The sequence below is a fragment of the Monodelphis domestica genome, chromosome 5 (assembly GCF_027887165.1).
Source record: "Monodelphis domestica isolate mMonDom1 chromosome 5, mMonDom1.pri, whole genome shotgun sequence".
NCBI classification, from domain to species: Eukaryota; Metazoa; Chordata; class Mammalia; order Didelphimorphia; family Didelphidae; genus Monodelphis; species Monodelphis domestica.
The window spans coordinates 137352902-137373704 of record NC_077231.1 but is presented as its reverse complement, the minus strand read 5'-3'; the positions used below and the strand labels follow the sequence as shown (position 1 = coordinate 137373704).

Genomic DNA, 20803 nt, shown 5'->3' with positions numbered 1-20803 from the left:
TTAATTATAACAAGGAATTGGAAAAATTGTATGCACATCAGTTGAGGAATGACTAAACAAACCAAAATATTTGAATATGATAGAATTTTATTTCATTGCAAGAATAATGAAAGAGACAAATTCTGAGACTCCTAGAAATACAACTGGATGGAAAACCAGACTCAAGAGAAAATTTATTCAATTACTAAAATATTGTAAAAAAGCCCCAAACAAACAATATCCTGCATTGAACATTCACCATCTGTGACTCTGGGGAAATCAGTTCATTTTGCTGTGCTACAGTTTCCTCATCTATATGAGGTTGGGTGTGGATTCAATAACTTATTAGGCCCCTTTAAGCATTAAATCTATGACCTTGTGGCTCATAGAATATCTCTAGAAGACTGATGATAAAGTATGGTTTCCATTTCTTAGCAGGGCAGTTGAGGTTTATAAGTGCATAATGAGATGTATATTTTTCAGACATGGCGAATGTATACAAATGTTTTGTTTGATTATGCTTAAAATGTTACAAGAGAGGGAATTTTTTTTGGGGGGGAGAAGAGATAGAGAATTGAATAGAAGGCTAGAATTAATTATAAGAAAGAAGGAAGGAAGGAGGAAAAAGAAAGAAAGAAGAAAGGAGGAGAAAGAAAGCAAGAAAGAAAGAAGAAAGAAAGAAAGAAAGAAAGGAGGAAAAAGAAAGAAAGAAAGAAAGAAAGAAAGAAAGAAAGAAAGGAGGAAAAAGAAAGAAAGAAAGAAAGAAAGAAAGAAAGAAAGAAAGAAAGAAAGAAAGAAAGAAAGAAAGAAAGAAAGAAAGAAAGAAAGAAAGAAAAGAAAGAAAGAAGGGGCGAGGAAAGAACTTCATTGAAATCTTTAAAAAATATAAAGAAGAAAGCAGAGAAAATTCAGAATGTGATATAGATAACCAGGGCAGTATTAGTACTATTGCATTAAATTTAATATATTCATGAAAATAAACTACATTTAGTAGTCAGTTTCATATACAAAAAGTAACTTTTCATGCTTATTGTATATGGAAATGTTTATATCAATGTTTGTTCAGTTCATAATAAATAAAAAGATTTGTAATATAAAAGAGGACAAGTCTCCTGGGATGGTGAGACATGGAGGATTATGGTAACTATGGGGTTCAGGTGCAGTGCATCTGGGGATGACAAAAGGGACATGAAGCAATGGCTGTCATAAGCAGACTCTGCTGAGGGCATGGATACAGGCTTCTAGGCCAAGCCAGTGTGGGGAGGGGAGAAGCAGAGATAATGGAAACATTCATCAAGAGCCCTTATCAGGCCCCCTTAGAGATATAAGCAATACTTTCAACCCTGTACTCTTTGGAAAAACAATTATTCTGCAGTCACTGTGCTGAGGAACTGGTGTTCCTAAGTCACTCACATGTAAGATGAAAATAGAATAAACCAAAACAATTTGCTGAACATTGTCATCCTTAACACTTTTCTAGAACTGAATTAATCTTCTCCCTTTCTGCTGAGCCAGGGAGAGCGAGGGTTAATTTGGCATCAATTAGTACTCCCAGGAGCTGTTTGGGGTTGCCAGCCATTTGGGAATGGGTGCTGAGAGTTTCTAACACTGGAGACAATTCCTTGATTTTGCCTCAACATTTTGTTTTGATTTATTTTTTAATTCATGTATTATTTGGTTTGGCCTGGTATAGAGAAGTATTGCAGGGATATCCAGTTCTGAATTTGAAGGGACAATGATCCCTATAGCACTATGAACCTGGATTTAGCTAAGAGGAGATCCATTTGAAGACATGCTTGAGGAAGTTGGTGATGATTTCTCAGTTGGACAAATTTACCTGTTCATTCCTTAGAGGACACATGACAATATTAAAATAATAATTCATATTTAAAATAATGACTGCTAGAAGGCATAAGGGTGGAGATACTGTCCCTTTTCTACTAAGAGGTTCATCTCAGCTTGGGATCCAAGGGTGGGCTGGACTCAATCTTTGGGAAGTCTGACCATGAAAGAGAAAGGTCAGATTCGTTTTTCCACTTATATGCTTTATGCCTCCTCTCTAGGGGTCCAGAAGAAATTATGCCAAGCTTATTTTTGGCTTATGCATAGTCTACATAAAAGATAAGAGTAAAAGGTTTATATTATCAATTCTAGATCAAGTATAGACATTTATTTCCTCCACACAAAAGAAATGCTAAACACAAAAGACTTTCACAAGCATATAATTGGGGGGAAAAACAACAACTTAAAAATAGGACATGTAAGTTCCAAATATTGTTATACTCTCTCTTAGGAGGTTGAGACTAAAACTATTCAAAACATAAAGCAAATTGGCATTCCTCATTTCATCTCAGTTCTACACAGTCCAAATACTTCTTTCCAGGTCCACATTTCCTGGTAAGGGCAGAGTTGAGCTCCTCTCAGCTCCTCTCTTTGTTGGTAGTTGTCTTCTCTGATACATAAATTTCTTTTGCCAAGAGACTTGGGATCTTTGACCTTTTGGACCCACCAGATGGTCCTGAAGGTTGCAATTGCCATCTTGAGATTGCTGTTGTATAACCCATACTCAGAAAGTAACAGCAATAGCCTTGGGTTCAAGATCTAGGCTCCATCTTGTCTCAGTTCACATGCTTGCTCTAACTGCCATGTGCTTCTGGTTTTCTGTTGGGTTTTAGGGAGGGCAATAGCCTCACTTTCATCCCTCCAAAGTTCAAAGTCTTCTGCTATTCTCAGCAGATAGAAAGGGGAAAAGAATGACTGAGTACTGGGCACTTGCTTCTAAAGATCTCTTCAGTCAGTGGCTTTTCCTGCTCAGCAACCAGGAAGGTAATTGCTTCATTATTCTAAGACTTTCAGCACTGAACTATTTGCCCCAAAGTGGTCAGGGTATAACCTCAGCAGTCCCTGATGTCTACTCTACTCCAGCCCTTACCACATATAGGGAAATTGTTTTAAAAAAAGATAAAAGAGGGGAAGTTTTGTACCCCGAGGGAAACTTAGACTTTTGGTATGGAGAGGGGGAAATAGAGGAGAACACCTTTCTCAAAGCAGGGTTCAAGGGAGACAGCATATGTAACGGGTTGGCTCAGAGAGAGGAGAGGGGGTTTGAAGATTTTTCCCCTTCTGCCTTTCCTCCTTAGCTAAAGCTGCTCTCCCCAATTTGCTCTTGTCCCTTGTGTCCCCCCTCCACTACTTGAGACCAAAAGGTCTCCCCTTGATCTGTTTACTCACACTCAACTTGGGGAACAGATAACTTTTAATGTTAATTCAATCAGATAATACAAAAGAAAAAATGGGCAGGGAAGAATGGGAAAAGGAAAGTGGGAAGAAGGGAGTCCCTGTCTCTCTCTAAAAAATCAAAGTTATCTATTTTGAGGGAGGAGGGAAAAGAAATTCCATTATGAACACATTAAATTTGGGAAGGCTATCCAGAAGGAAATGTGCAAATGGTTCTCAAATATTTGAGAGTTACATACAAAGAAGTAATATTTAAAGTTAGAATAGAGTTCTAGGCCTACAGTAAAGGAGACATAGGTTTAAATCCAGCTTCAGACCTAGCTGTGTATCTTTGGGAAAGTACTTAATCTCTGTTTGCCTCAGTTCCCTCATTTGTAAAATGGGGTAACAATAGCATTTACTTTGAAGGATTATTATGAAGAACAAAAGAGATATTTGTAAAGAGTGTTTTAGCATAGAACTTGGCTCATAGTAGCTACCATATCCCCTTCTCTTTCCTTTCTTGATTATAGTGGATAAGAACACTGAGGAAAAGAGTACAGTGGGAGCCAATCAATTAATCAATCAATCAATAAACAAATATTTATTAAACATACTATATGCCAAAGTTGGGCTGGGGACATAAAGCTTAAAAACAAATAAACTAGTTCCTGTCTTCAAGGAGTTTATGGTTTATTGGGGGAGAAAGCACATATATAAGCATAGATATAGATACATCTATATATACATCTTTCAATCAGCTATTTTTCAGTCATGTTTGACTCTTTGTGACCCCATTTTGGATTTCCTTGGCAAGGATATTGGAATAGTTTGCCATTTCTTTCTCTAAACTCATTTTACAGATGAGGAAACTGAAGCAAACAAGGTTAAGTGACTTGACCAGGGGCACAAAGCTAGTAAGTTTCTGAGGCTCAATTTGAATTCAGGAAGATGAGTTCTTGATTTCAAGCCCAGGTACTTTCTGCATGACATTTTTCCTGATCTCCCCAAATTGTGGCGCGCGCGCGTGTGTGTGTGTGTGTGTGTGTGTGTGTGTGTGTGTGTGTGTGTGTGTGTGTGTGGTGTGAACAGAATTAATTTGGGAGAGAAAACTAGTGGTAGGGGAGATGAGGAATGATGTCATACAAAAGGTTTTGCTTGAGTACATTATTTTAAACCCTTACCTTCTGCCTTAGAATTGACACCAAGTATTGGTTCCAAAGCAGAAGAGTGGTAAGAGCTAGGCTATGGGGTTTAAGTGACTCACCCAGAGTTACACAGCTAGGAAGTGTCCACTTAGCTGCCTACTTGAGTTGAGTTTTGGAGAAAATAAGGCATTCTTCAAGCAGAGGGGAGGTAGCAGAGCATTCCAGACATTGGTGATGCCCAATGAAAGGCATGAAATTGAGAGATGAAGTAACATGTGTGAAGAAGAGCAAGAATCCAGTTTGGCTGCATCATTAAGCACATGAAGGAGAGTAATTGTAAAGTAGTTAGAAAGAAAAGTTAGGGCCAAGTTAAGAAGCATTTTAAAGACCAAACAGAAGAATATATATTTGATCCTACAAGCAATAGGGAGACATTGGATATTGTTAAGTATGGGACTGACATGATCATGTCTACAAATAAGGAAAATCATTTTGGCAACTGTGTGAAAGGTAGCCTGAAATGAGGAGAGACTTTAGGCAGAGAGACCAATTATGAAGCTGTTGTATCAATCTGGGTAAGAGGTAATAAGGACCTAAACCAGAGTCATGGTGAAGTGAGTAAAATGGAGACAGATATGAGCTATGGTAGAGGTAGGAATGACAAGAGTGGCAACTAATTTGAAAAAGGAAGTGAGGGGAAATGAGCAGTCAAGGCTGTAAATCTGAGTGATTGAAAGGTGGCAGAAAAAAGGGAAGTTTGGAGGAGAAAGGATTCAGGGGAAAGACAATGAGTTCTGTTTGGGATATGTCAAGTTTGAGATAACTATAGTATATTCAGATCAAAGTCTTGGTTTGGGAGGCTTGAGGAAAGTTTTGGAACAGCCTCTGTGAGAGGTGGAATAGAATATCAACTAGGACAAAGAATTTTCTTGTTAAGATGAGAGATCAATTGAAAATTAGATGTTATCAATTTGACTGAGTTGGTTTGGTTACATGATTTCCACCAGCTCCATCTGACAGGCGGTGAAGAGGAGCAGAAGTAGCAAATACTGTGGTGGTGGTGGTAAGGTAATCCAGGTTTGGGATATGGCAAAGCATGAGCTTTCATAGTAGATGCGGGCAAGAGGTTCAAGAACAGAGGACAGAATAGATTTGAACTTGATAACCTAAGGGAGGAAGCTGAGGTTAGAACAGATGTGATACACTGAAATAGTGCTAAGGTAGGGAGAAATTAGAAGTGTTGGTGAAGATCAAAGAAGAGGATTAGGAGAGGTAAGGCATAGGGAGAAATGGAATGATAGGATCATGGTAGAAAGATTTTGGTGTTTTAGATTGTTGAAGTGGTAGACTTATGGGTGATGTTGAGAGCTAGAATATGTTCCCTATGTATAATCAAGATGTAGTAAAGAAGATATAGGTCATGGGACTTGAGAAAAGTGAGGAATTGGGAAGTCAGGGTTTTGGAAGGGACAGAAAGTTGAATGTATTTTAGGGGACAAGAGAAAAAGGAAGCGCCACTGAAAGAGAGAAGGATGTTGTTTAAAAGAAAAGAAAATAAATAAAAGAAAAGAAGCAAGGGTTCAAAAGTATTTTAATTGTCTGTGACCAAATGTATTTATCAAATTAAAGATTTTCATATTATAAATGTAATAAATTATTTACAATGTTATTCATTATTATTCATTACATATTTACTATAACATATTATTAAATGGAATTCTTTGTTAAATATAATTGTATTTATAATTATTTAGAAGTTGACATTTATGATTATAAGATTATTATAAATATCATTATAAAATCATAAGCATCCAATAATGTTGTTAAAAGTCTTCCTTCCCTGTGTTTATTTCTAGATTTCTTTATCAGAGAGTGAGCAAAGATGATGAGAGTAGGATTCACATATTTAAGAAAACACCCAATTTTAAATTCTTTGTGACACAAGCAATACTAAGCTCTCCCACAGAGAAACATATTGGATAACAATTTTAGGATAATTGAGTCGCTTGATGTCTTTCTAGTTATTGGAAAATCAGTGCTGTGAAAAACAACTTTTTTCCTTCAGTGCTACCTGTAGTTCTTGTTTTGGGAGGTTTTCTATTTGTCCATTATGAAGCAGCAAGACCAATGAGAATAGCCACACCAGATTTGTGAGTGAGATTTAAAAAACACTTAGGCTTTGAAAATGAACAGGCAATAACTAAACTAAAAAAAAAATTCCTTTTTTGACAATAAATTCAAGATTATGATTAGGGAAAGCAATGAGTCAATTGGGGTAAAAACAACTCTCCTACAGTTTTTTTTTCTCCTTTGGCTTAAGATGGAAAATTCAACTGCAATCTAATTTTTATTCTGAGCATCTGAGAGTGGTCAGAAACTTTAATTTATTTCTTTTCAACTGAGGTAGGTGGTGTAGTGAAAGGGAGGAAGCTACAAAAAGTGGGGCAGTGTGGGGGATGTTGAAAAATCCAACAAAGAAAAAATAAATATTGCTATGAGTGACAAATAAGAAATGGAAGAAAAAAAAGATGAATGGGCAGACACAGGTACAAAAAAGAAATTGAACAAAATAGTACTGGTAGGAAGAGGAAGGAAGGGCTTTAAAATGGGTGTCTCAGTAGACCCATAAAGAGGAAAACTTCTAGGGAGGATTTAAAATCCAAGAGATTCAGGAAAGAAAGAATGAAGAACATGGAGCAGGATGAGAACTGGAAAGAAAACAAATTCAGAGGCAGGCCTAAAGAAAGTAAAAGGATAAGATACTCCAAAGGTGTAAGAGAGGTGGTCTCTTGTTTATCCTGCATGCTTGTAAGGTCTGGGTTGCACAGACCTGTTGTTCTAGTCTAATTCTTTTTTGGGCATCTCTCAGATCTTACTTTTTGTAATCAGAAGATTCTATGACTTGTTTTATTTGGTATTCCCATTCATCCATAAGCACTAAGTAGTTTCTGTCATGAGATCAATAAAATTTAGTTAGCTTCTTAATAATTAGAAGTTATTGGGGCAGCTAGGTGACTCAGTGGATAGAGAGCCAGGTCTAAAGATGGGAGGTTGTGGGTTTGAATATGATCTCAGACACTTCTTAGCTATGTTACCCAAATCACTTAACCCTCATTGTGTAGCCCTTATTGCCCTTCTGCTTTAGAACCAATACACAGTATTTTTTAAATGAAAAGAAAAAGAAGCTATTTTGTCATGACTACTGCTAGTGTTTGTAAAATAATTATAGCATATATTTAATAGATTTTGGAATTAGTCATGTTTTATGTATGCCATGAAATCAAAAGGGACAACCAACTTCCAGGTTTTCCCATGAAATCTTAAATGCCATGATGGCTTTTCTGATAGCAATCTAGAAAGAAGAATTGAGAACTGCTTTTTCAGAAAGCTATTATCCAACAAAAGCAGAATTAGAGTCCAAAGGTGAGAATTTAACTGGAATTGTTTTTAAGTTAGTCAGGTTACTATAGTGAGAAATTACCCAGGAAGAGTGGAGGAAGAATGGAGAAGCAATGATGGTTAGTGAATTCCTGCTGAGGGATAATAGAGTACCTCTTTGTCTTCTCACCAAAAACCTGGATGGTTCAGTTTTCATGGAATCACAAAAGAATCTCCTACTATCATATCCCTGAAAAGTGGTCATCTAGACTTGGCTTGCCAATTTCCAGGGATGGGGAAACAACAACGTCATGTGGCAACCCATTCTACTTTTGAATAGTCGTAGTCTTTCCATAACCGAGGATGAGGATTGTCTTTGTGCGTTTATTGCACAAAGGTATTTGTGCATGAAGGAGATTTAAGTGGAAAAGTCGATGCACAGAGACAGTCCCACTCTCTTGGCGTTAGAAGCCTGGGTCCAATGGCACGAAAAATTGTTACACCTGGATTCTTCCTCAGCTGCATTGGATGGCCGTGTTGTCTTTTGTGCTCCAACTTTTGAATACCTCTAATTGTTAGGAAGTTTTCCGTTATTATATAACATTAAATTTGCTTTTCTATAACTTTCCCCCATTGCTCGTGGTTCTTTCCCCTACGACTAAGCAGAACACAACTAATTCTTTTTTGATGTGACAAAATTTCAGGTACATGAAGATATCCATCATGCCCTCTCATCTTGAGTCTTTTCTTCTCAAAGCTAAAAAGTTTTAATGTGTCCTCTTAGACTAAGGGTCCTTCATCATTCTGGTTGTCTTCCTTTGTGCATTCTACAGGTTATGACTATTCTTTGAAAAGTATAAAGTCTGGAAGTGAACTCAATAGGTCAGAGTATAGCAGGACTACAATCCCCTTATTCCTGCAAGGTGTAGCTTTTGATGTAGCCTAGGATAGAATGAGCTCTTTTGACTTTCCTATCTCATTGATGATTGAGTTTAAAGCATTTGTGAAGTATCTACAATGTGCCAGGCACTGTGTTAAGTGCTTTGCAAATATTATCTCATTTGATGTTCATAACAATCAGGGGAGGTAGATGGTATTATTATCCTCATGTTACAGATGAGGAAACTGAGACAGACAGAGGTAAAATGATCTCTCCAGCATCATACAGCTAGTGTCTGTGGCCAAATTTGAACTTGGATCTTCCTGAATCTGTATCCAGTACTCTATCTATGGTGCCACCCAGTCAATTCCATTACAGTCCATTAAAAATCCCAGGTTATTTTTTTTTCAGACAACTTGCTCTTTTAGCTTAACTCCATTATGTTGTATTTTGAAGCCATTTTTTGAAACTCAGTTGTAAAACTTTATATTTTTTCTATTAAATTTGACTCAACCTAATTTTCTATCTAGCCTGTCATGATATTTTTGAGACATAATGTTGTTGTGTGGTACAATACCTCCTAGTTTTCTTTCATTTGAAAAAATTGATGTGTGCCACTTATGTATTTATCCAGCTTATTTATAAAGGTGTTGAGCAAAAGACTGGGGTATTATTCCCTTGAAAAATGTCTTGCCACATTGATCATGTCATTAATGACTCTTCTTTGATTCCAGCCATTCAACTCATCTTGATACTCATCTAGCCCACATCTCTCCAGCTTTATTACAAGAATGGTGTGATATATTCTATCAAACACTAAAGGGGATCTTTATTAAGGGACAGAGAATTAGAAGCCTCGTCCTGTCATTCCTTCCTCTGTGGAGGCTCCATGCCCTGAATCATTGTGAATGGTACCTTTTTCCAGGATACTGACTGAATGGGACATTTTACATTTTTTCATGATATTCCTTTTTATATTTAAACATCATATCCATTTGGATCATGTTGTGTTAATTTACATAAATGCTGGCCAAAATTTGATTTCTATAAAATTACTTTCTTTTTCCTCTGGTATATTTTATGCCAAATTGAACACAACCCTACCCTATAATTTGGCCAAAGATCATGTGTGATACTATAGGGTTAAGTTGCCTTATAGTATAACATTTCTAAAACTTCTAACCTCTAAACAAATGTAAGGTTCTTATGAAACATAAAAATTTTGCAAAAACAAATGGCTTTTACTTCCTTAATGTAAGTAATATGTCTTCACTATTTCCTTTGGCTTGACTATCTAGTAGGATGATATCCATTCCTGCCTAGCCCAGTGCATTGTACATAAAATCAGGAGACTTTCATTAAAAAAAAAAATCCTTACCTTCCAACTTAGAAATCACTTAAAATCACTACTAAGTATTTGTTTCAAGGCAGAAGAAGCATAAAAGCTAGGAAATTGGGGTCAAGTGACTTGCTCAGGATCACACAACTAGGAAGTGTCTGAGGCCAGATTTGAACTGAGGACTTCCTGACTCCAGGCCTGACTCTATCCACTGTGCCTCAGCTACCTCTAAGACTTTAATTCTAATGCTCTCTCTGCCACCCAGCTGCATTCACTTGAGCAAGTCATGCAACATCTTTGAATTTCATTTCCTACACCTGCAAAACAAATCATCCTACATTACTCACAAGGTTATCCTGAGCATAAAATGGGAATATGAGGGAAAACGCATCAAAAAGTTAAGAAGCATTGTATAAATATGATGGATAATAATTTATCACTGTATTACACTGGAAACTCCTGAAGGACAAAAATTGTGCCATATTTCACATATATATCCCCAACAGGAGATTTCCACGTAATAATTAATTAGTCCTTGTGGAATGGAGATGAATAACATGTCAACTGTAATCACTATGTTGAGATGTTGAAATCACCCAGGGCAATTAAAAAAATTAGGATACAAAAGGAACAACACCGTTCCATTTTCTTCCTTAAAAACACAATATAAATCAGGCACAAATCTCCTCCTGCTTTCTAGAAACACCTTGTCCAGTGTCTGTTTTTCTCACAAGCCTGCAGTCACCCCAATTTTCTAGAGTTGGGTGAGTTTAATTCTAAAACTCTGGAGAAATCTAGAAGTCCTTCAAAACTTGTGGTGTTCTCTAAATAAAGGATTATGTGGTTTAAGTGGAAAGCTTTCTGTTTCCTCAAAAGGATGAAAATGGAAAATTTCAGTCATCCAGTTGCCCAGACATTTGCACTTATGTAACTATTTGGTATTTGGTTGAAAAACAACAACAAATAGATATGGAATTTCAAAGGTTTTGTAACTCTGTCCACTAATGACATTCTTTCTCATTTAACTATTTATTTTAAAGAGTATAGTCCCAGAATTTAACAATTTGAACAAACATTTTAAAACTACCTACTATATTTAACTCACTGCTGTAAGCCCTGGGGTTATCAAAACACAAATAAGTCACAGTCCCTGCTCTCAGAGAGATTTTACTTTATCACAGGATGGATCACTTTATAAAATAAGTAAATAGTAGGAGAGAGAGCATTCTGAAAACGTGTGTGTGTGTGTGTGTGTGTGTGTGTGTGTGCGCGCGCGCGCGCTCACATGTGCACTTAGGGGGAAGCAGATAGAGAAGCAGACTTGGAGAAAGGGGATCCTGGATTCAAATCTAGTCTCAAGCTACTTCCTAGCTGTGAGACCCTGTGTAGTCAATTAACCTCAGTTGTCTATATCTTACTGCTTTTCTGCCTTGGAAGAGATCAGTTAGTATTGATTCTAAGACAGAAGATAAGAGTTTTAAAAAAACAAACTAGTGGAATCAGGAGCTCTGGAGAATATGGGACCTGGCTTGAGACTTGAAGGAAGAGAAGGATTATAAGAAGCCAGTTTTATTCCAGGCATGAGGGACAACCTATGTGAAAAAGGGAAATGGCATTCCAGGAAAAACAAGTAAACTTACTTTGCTCTAATATATGGTACATGCAGCAGAGTGATCTCCTGGAGAAACAGGCTGGACTCACACTGGAGAGAGTTTTAAGCACTAAGTTGAAGAGTTTCTATTTTATTTCAAAGGCAGGAGGGACATTTTTGAACAGGGAAAAGGCATAGTCAGACCTTTTCTGAAGGGGGCAGCGCTGTGAGGGGTGAGTGGGAGAACAGAGCAACCAGGCTTGGGGGAGACCAAATTGGGAGGCTATTTTGAAAGTCCATTTGAGTAATGGTGAGGTTGTGAATCAAGGCGGGGGGCCAGGGGAGTAGAGAAAAGGTGAAGAAATTAGGTATGCCAAGAGAACAAAGTAGGGAGAGAATGAATACATTGAGGGATACCTAATGCATAAGTAAAGGGATGGGAGATGAAGCATCCTATGTAGAAAAGCTTTGTAATACCAAGTATGAGTTCAAATCTGACATCAGACATGTACTAGCCGTGTGACTTTGGGTAAGTCATTTAACCCTTTTGGCTCAGTTTTCTCATCTATAAAATGAACTGGAGAAGGAAATGACAAACCATTTCAGTAACTCTGCCGAGAAAACTCTGAAATGGGGTCATGAAGAGCCAGACAGGAGTGAAAATAGAACAATAACAACAGCACACTAGTCAGGAAAGGGTGGGTGCCTGGAGCAAGCTAAGACTCAACAGTGCAGGGATGGGAAGAGAAAGACAGTGGAGAGGTTGTCTAGCATTCAAGGATGAGTCAGGGGATAGGAAGAATTTCTATGATGAAGGCAGGAGAGAAAATATCTGTTCTCTGCCGGGTTGGATGCTGCAGTCACCCCTCCAAGTCTTGATGCTCATTGTCACAGGCCAGATGATGGGATAAAGGTGAGGATTTAGAGAATGGAAAAGGGGAGGCGATTCCTGTACTTCTGCAGCAGGAGGGGGCAGCATCCATGAATGGGCCAGGCAAGCCTTGAAGGCTCAGCTCAAGCACCACATTCTCCACCAAGTCTTTTCTGATAGGTTTAGCTCCTAGTTCACCTCTTTTCCAAACTACCTTGTTTTCATTGTGTTTACATTATGCATTTGCTTAGATGTGTACATGTTGTTTGCTCTTTTAGATTGTAAGATCCTTGAGGGCAGGAACTCCTTCATTTTTTTCCCTTACCTCCCTATCACTTAGCTGGGACATAATAGATGATTGACCGAAGGAGAGATGTGGCTAGAGAATGGAGAAGAATTGGCAACAGATTAACAATGAGCAGCAGAGTGATGGAAATTCAGAATAACTCTGAGGTTTCCTACTTGGGTTAAAGTTGGGTTTTTTTTTCCCCTTCAGGACAATTGATTCATTCAGCTTTTCTGCCCTTTGTGTCTATTTAGGTATATAAAAAAATTATTTTATATTTTGTTGCTTGTTTTTCTCCTCCCACTCAAAACACACACACACACACACACACACACACACACACACACACACAAGTCCATTACATTTTTTTCTGTCAAGAAAGCAGTAAGGTGGGAATAGCAAAGTGGTTCAGTGAATTGAGAGCCAGGCCTAGAGAAGGGAGGTGCAGGGTTCAAATTTGGACCTCAGAAACTTCCCAGCTGTGTGACCCTGGGCAAGTCACTTAACCTCCATTGCCACCGTTCTGTCTTGGGGCCAATACATAGTACTGATTCTAAGACAGAAAGTGAATGTTTAAAAATATTATTATTATTGCTATCATTCTTAATTAACTAGTTAATTAAGAATGTTTTTCCATGGTTACACAATTCACCTTCTTTCCCTCCCCTCCTCCCAACCCCCTCCCATAGCTGAAGCGCAACTCCACAGGGTTTTAGATGTGTCATTGATCAAGACCTATTTCCATATTATTATTATTTGCAATAGTGATTATTTAAAGTCACCATCCCCAATCATATCCCCATTGACCCATGTGATCAAGCAGTTGTTTTTCTTCTGCGTTTCTGCTCCCACAGTTCTTCCTCTGAATGTGGATAGTGTTCTTTTTCATATGTCCCTCAGGGTTATCCTGGATCATTACATTGCTACTAGTAGAGAAGTCCATTACATTCGATTGTGGTACAATGTATCCCTCTCTGTGTACAATATTCTCCTGGTTCTACTCCTCTCACTCAAAAAAAAAATATTTTTAAGAAGGAAGCAATAAAGTGAACAGAAATTACATGAATTTAAAAAATTTTAATGCAACATTCCAAAAAATGCTTGTTGATACTAAGCATATATCTATTTTTTTAAACCCTTATATATTTTTTATTTTTTTATGTTTTTTTTTGTAATTTTTTTAATAGTATTTTATTTGATCATTTCCATGCATTTTTCATTAAAGACAAAGATCATTTTCTTTTCCTCCCTCCCACCCCCCCTGGCCGACGCGTGATTCCACTGGTATCATATGTGTTCTTGACTTGAACCCATTGCCATGTTGTTAGTATTTGCATCAGAGTGTTCGCTCAGAGTCTTTCCTCTGTCATGTCCCCTCAGCCATTGTAGTCAGGCAGTTGCTTTTCCTTGGTGTTTCTACTCCCTCAGTTTGTCCTCTGCTTTTGGATAGTGTTTTTTTTCTCCTTGATCCCTGCAGATTGTGCAGGGACATTACACCGCCCCTAATGGAGAAGTCCATTATATTCGATTATACCACAGTGTGTTTGTCTCTGTGTACAATGTTCTCCTGGTTCTGCTCCTTTCGCTCTGCATCAATTCGTGGAGGTTGTTCCAGTCTCCATGGAATTCCTCCACTTTATTATTCCTTTGAGCACAATAGTATTCCATCACCAACATATACCACAATTTGTTCAGCCATTCCCCAATTGATGGGCATCCCCTCATTTTCCAATTTTTGGACACCACAAAGAGCGCAGCTATGAATATTCTTGTACAAGTCTTTTTGTCCATTATCTCTTTGGGGTACAAACCCAGCAGTGCTATGGCTGGATCAAAAACCCTTATATTTTTAAGAATCAATATTGTGTATTTGTTCCAAGGCAGAAGAGTGGCCAGGGCTGGGCAATGGAAGTTAAATGACTTGTCCAGGAACATTCCTAAGAAGCATCTGAGGCTATACCCAGGACCTTCTATCTATTTGAGCCTGGCTCTCAGTCCACTGGGCCACCTAGCTGTCTCCAATCATATATCTTTTAAGTGTCACTATAAATCATGTGGGACTATGAGAAATGATAGCATGAGTGCTTGTATTATTCTCACCCGCTGATTTCCAGGTCAAAGGTGCTAACTTTATAAGCCATTTTTAAAAGATAATATATATTCCTGCTATATGCCCCCTTGGGATAGGAAGCCTTGGTGCCTCTTATTTCATTGCACATTATACAGATTCTGTAAAAAGAACTGGGATGACAAACTTGTTGGTGATTCATGACAGCAGACTGAAGTTAGGTCACTCTTTTGTAACCATACTGACTCTGTAGTGTGAAAAAAAAATATTTTTGAATCCTTTGTCATTGATGTCCTTCAAAAACACACAGGGATAGAACTGCTGAATAAGAAAGTCCTGAATTTATTTTAAACTTTCCCACGCCAAAGTTATCATATGTTACTGTGCTGACATTTTAAAGTTGAAATAATAAAGTTACAAGGAACATGGATGTTAATGATCCCATAATTAAAAATAAATTGCATTTTAAAAGGGGACCTTAAGAATGCTTTTTAAGGAATTAGAGTTTTTCAGAACTTAAAACTAGATAAGATCACCAGAAAAAATATTGCTAGGAAAAGATAGGTTTTGATTCAGGGAAAAATTGGGGCTAATTAAAAGAATTTTGCATTTCTTAAAGGTGATTCGATTTATTCTTTCTTTGTTCAGTTTTGGCCTAATTCATTGCTTGTTTGCAGTTTCTATCAGATAAATAGTTAGCTAGCTAGACAAAGATAAACTTAGAGTTGGAATGGACTTTGCATGGCATAAGTCCAACCCACTCATATTAATAAATTAGAAAAATGAGGAGTAGAGATAAATATGAAATGCTTTGCCCAGTTTTACAACTAGTTGGAGTCTGAGGTGGTATTCAAACTCAGATATCTCTGACTCCAGGTCCAGCATTATTGACTCCATAAAGTTACCTGTTTCAGGACAGGCACCATCCATCATCTCTTACCTAGATTGTTGTTGAGTGGCTCGTGTCTGACTCTTCATGACCCCATTTGGGGTTTTCTTAACAAAGATGCTGGAGTGGTTTGCCATTTCTTTCTCCTGCTCATTTTACAGATGAGGAAACTGAGGCAAAAGGGATTAAGTGACTTACCCAGGGTCACAGAGCTAGGTAGTGTCTGAGTCTGGATTTCAACTCAGGTCTTCCTAACTAGAGGTCCATACCACTATGATGGTTATGATAGCCTATTAATTTGTCTCTCTGCCTTATTTTTCTCCACTCCAATCCATTTTCTTTAAGTGTAGACCTAACCATATTCTATCTCACACAATGAACTCTAGCAACTCCCTTATGCTTTCAGGATGAAATATGAATTCTTCTGTTTAGCTTTAAAAACTTTTCACAATTTATCTCAATGGATCTTCTTAGACTCATTATACAATGAGATCCAGGTAAACTGGCCTTCTTGCTCTCCCTCACACAGGACTCCCTATCTCTATGCTTTTGCATGGGTCATGCCCCATGTCTGAAATATGTACCCTCTGTTTCACTAAATCTCTCTTTTAAAGATACAACTCAAGAACCACCTTTTAAATGAAGAACTCCTAGCACCCACTAACTTCTGGTGCTCTCTCTCCCTGCTTATATCCTTTGCACACATTTCTATTAATTAATTAATTTCTAATAAAAACATTTAATTAATTAATTCAGAATATTTTTCTATGGTTACATGATTCATGTTCTTTCCCTCCCCTACTACCCCCCCAGCCAACAAGCAATTCCACTGGGTTTTACATGTATACACATTTATATTTATTCTCTTTTTATTATCCTGTATAGACTTATATAAATCTTATAAGGTCTAAAGAACCTTTTCCTAACTTCACTCCCATTGCTGAGTTCGGTTTTCAGAACTTGGCTGCATTTTTCCTTCAGGATTTTAGGGTTACTTTTGAGCAGTCAGGGGGGAATGATCTTATAGTGCCATTGACTTGAGCCCCCACTATCGTACTTTCCTTGAGTTTATCAGCTAAGAATCATTTAGTCAGCCAAATTTAAGTTGCTTTTAGAAAGAAGCATTTACTTAGTTAAGAACAATTGTTACAAAATATTTCCCCAAAGTGTGTGACAAACTCTCCTACAAGTACACTGAGAATCCAGGAGAAAGTGGGCTGAAGATAAGAACTCACATACTGCAAAGAGGGGTCTCAGAGTTCCTGGTTCCTGGAAGTTCTTTTCTCTCATTCATGGATCATTCAAGAAGTTCTCCTTGGGGGTAGCTGGGTAGCTCAGTGGATTGAGAGCCAGGCCTAGAGACCAGAAGTCCTAGGTTCCAATTTGGCCTCAGACACTTCCAGCTATGTGACCCTGGGCAAGTCACTTGACCCCCATTGCCTAGCCTTTACCACTCTTCTGCCTTGGAGCCAATACACAGTATTGACTCCAAGACGGAAGGTAAGGGTTAAAAAAAAAAAGTTCTCCTTAAACATAGTGCATTTGCACCTATGACACTCTTAGCTTCTAGATCAGAAATTTCAGCCACCAATGCTGTCCTGGGTGGAAAGGGGAGTTGTGATGTTAACATGCTAATGGGAATATCAGAAGCTCAAAATTCTCCATTCCTTTTTAAATTTGAAGGGCTTCCACTGGCCAAAGAGAAGAGAGGAGAGAATGACTGTGTCCAAAGCTTGAGCAGAGAGAGACCTCTCTTTCCTTCTCAGGTAGTTCTTCCTGAAGTTAAAGATTTTGTTAGAAAAGCCACACTTGTTCCAATTTCTCCAATTTTTTCAATTCCCATTAATTCAGTGCTTTTATATTGGATGCAGAAGGCATACATATAAAAATCCTTCAGCCAGTTGAAACAGATTTCTTTTTAATGACATTTCACTTCATCAAAATGGCTTAAACATTTTTTTCTCATTTAATCTAAGGCCTTTAATTGATGTTGATTGATTGGGCTTCTTCCCACTTACTTTAAGAGAGGTAGTATGGAATAAATCAATGGAATTCACCCTTATATTTGTATAGTGGATGTTGTGTTTTCTTTTGATCTCCCCTATTAAAATGTAAATTCTTTGTGAATAAGACTTGGTTTTTTCCTTGTTGTTTGTATCCTCATTGTGTAGCCCAGTATGTGATATGTGGTAGGTGCTTAGTAAATGTTGATCATCTCCAAAATGAGCTGGAGAAGGAAATGACAAACCACTTTGTCAAAAAAAAACCTCAATCCTACACATTTTTAACCCCTCCCTTCTCTCTTAAAATCAATACTGTGGATTGGTTTTAAGGCAGAAGAGTAGTAAGGGCTAGGCAATAGTGCTTTCTTATTGTGATATATGATATGTATACATTTATATCACTCACATAACCACCACCATCTAAGTTTAAGCCCTCCTATTCCCTGCCTAGACCATTGCAATAACTTAATTTTTCTCCTTGTCTCAAGGTTCTCCTCACTCTTATCTGTCTCACATATTTTTAAACCCCTCCCTTCTCTCTTAAAATCAATACTATTTATTGGTTCCAAGACAGAAGACAAGTAAGGGCTAGGTAATAGAGGTTAAATCACACAGCTTGGAAGTGTCTGAGGTCAAATTTGAACCCAAGATCTTCCATCTCTAAGCCTGGTTCTCAGTTCACTGAGCCACCTACCTGTCCCCCTTCCTATACCTTTTGACAGGCCGATTTTCCTCATGAGCAATCCTAACCATGACATTCCCCACTCAATAAACTCCAGGGGTTCTCTATTGCCTTCAGCCTAGAATAAAATAAAAAGTTTTCCGTGTGTCTATTAAAGTGTTCCATAACCTAACCCCAAATCAACCTCCTCTAGCCTCATTATACATGACTCCCTATCCTGCACTCTGCCATTCAGACAAATTATCCTTGTTGCTCTCACAGCCTATCACATATCCATCCTGTCTCTGCTTTTGCACTGGTCAATGCCAAAGACTAGGATGAACTCCCTCTTCACCTGTATTTCATAGACTCCCCAACATTCTTTAAGACATAGCTCAAGATCATCATCTACTCAAAAGTCCTTCCTAGTCATCTCTATCACTAATGCTCTTCCTCCCTAAATATCTAATGTTTTCTTTATGTATTCTTTACATATGTTCTGTATCTATAATTATACATCTGTCTCCTTGAGAATGGGGGTTGTTGAGCACCTATGTACATCTGTGTAATAATTGCTTGCTTAAATATGCTCTACCTCTATCTACATGTATATCTATATCCTTCTATTATTTTTATTTAAATATATATTTACAGACATCTATCTCTATCTATCTCTGTGTCAGAATAGGGACTGGACCTGTGATTTCATTGTTAAAAAGAATTCTTGGCTGAGGGAAATCCTTCCATCATTGTAGGGCAACAACTTCTTTGCATTTTTGATAATTTCTTAGAGCAGAGATATCAACTAGATCTATATAGCTAGTATGTCAGAGGTGGGGCTTGAACCTAGTTCTTTTGGTTTTAAGACAAGTTGTTTATTTACTATGCCTCTCCAGCTACACTAATGAAGAGAATACTAATAATAATTTACTGTTTATTGAAGTTGCTGTTGAAAGGGGTTGATTTTTCCCCCTCCAATATTTTTTATAAATTTTTTTTGGTTACATGTTAACTTAAAAACTTTTACTTAGTTTATACTTGAGTATGAGAATTCAAGTTTAATTCTTTTTAATTATCTTTTTTCTTAATCTTAGGCCTCATTGACAGAGAGAGATGTTGCCTTGAAATGAACCTAACAAAGTATATGAGACCACATGATCTATAAGAGAAAGACACTTGCCCTAAAGTCAAGAAATCACATATCATCTCTTCTTGGTTTGGCTATTAATCCATCGAATGATCTTAAAATGTCAGTTTTTGCTTCATCAAGTAAGGATGACATTTGCTTCCTCTTATATAGTGATATTGTAAAGAATTTTTTATCTGTAAAGCATTCAAATATCCATAAAGGAAAGATAATGAGAAAACAGAATTTTGTGATTGGGAACAATTTGAAAGACCAGTTTCAGCAGAATGATGAGTTGCCCTAAGGGACTGAGAAGGGAGAAAAATTGAAGAAGCACACACAGAATTTTTCTTTTAAAAAGTTTTGAAAAAGAGAAGAAAGATAAGATGGCAGATCAAAGAGACAGAAGGATGCTGGCACAGATTGAGGAAGAAGTCCTTTGCCACTTGTCTGTTCAGAAAAATCTGTCTTTGCCAAAGAGTTAAATGGACCTGAACTAGCCACTAGTGCATATAGTTGAAGCATATTGAACTGAAGGTATCAGAGAGAAATGGTGATGTGCATGACCCCTTCTCTCCTCTGGCTTTGCCATAACTCTCATGCAGGCCCTCATGGTCTCATGCTATCATGACTACAGTACCCTGCTGATGAATCTACCTGCTTTAAGTCTTAATCCATTTTCCATTCAGCCACTAAAGTGGTTAATCATGTCAATCCCTACTCAGTAAATTCCAGGGGTTCCCTGTTACCTCCAGAACCAAATATAAAATGCTCTGTTTGGCATTGAAAGCCCTTCATAACTTAGCTCCCTTCTAATTTTCCAGTCTTCCCATATTTTAATTCCCAAAAGGTATTCTTCTAACCAGTGACACTGGTCTACTGGCTGTTCCAAACTCAAGATACTCCATCTCCCAGCCTCTGCCATTTTCTCTGGATGTCTCTCATGCCTGGGGACACTCTCCCTCCTTAGTTCTGACTACTGACTTCCTTGGCTTCCTTTAAGACCAAACTACAATCCTACCTTCTATGAGAAGCCTTCTCCAATTGCTCATTGGGTCCAGGAGGGGGAGGCAGGAGGGGAGGGAAAGAACATGAATCATGTAACCATGGAAAAATATTCTAAATTAATTAAATTTTAAAAATGAAGAATCAGAAAAAAGAAACCTTCTCTAATCTATCCTTAATTCCAATGCCTTCCCTCTGTTAATGATATCCTGTTTATCCTATGTATGGCTTGCTTCATATGTATCCATTTGTATTTTTACTTCTCTGTTAGATTCTCTCTTTGAAACCAGGGACTGTCTTTTTGCCCTTTTTTTGGTTTGTTCATTCCCCCTATCCTTAGCACCATGCTTGGCACACAGTAGA

At 37.7% G+C, this 20803-nt stretch overlaps 1 long non-coding RNA gene across 1 annotated transcript in view; it reads left to right on the top strand.

The window, feature by feature from the left end:
- Positions 1–20598, top strand: part of LOC130454567 (uncharacterized) — a 48015-nt gene extending 27417 nt beyond the window's left edge. The window contains exon 2 of the long non-coding RNA XR_008912215.1: positions 19404–20598. This is a non-coding gene — a long non-coding RNA (uncharacterized LOC130454567). The remainder of the gene's footprint in view (positions 1–19403) is intronic.
- Positions 20599–20803: the final 205 nt, after the last annotated feature.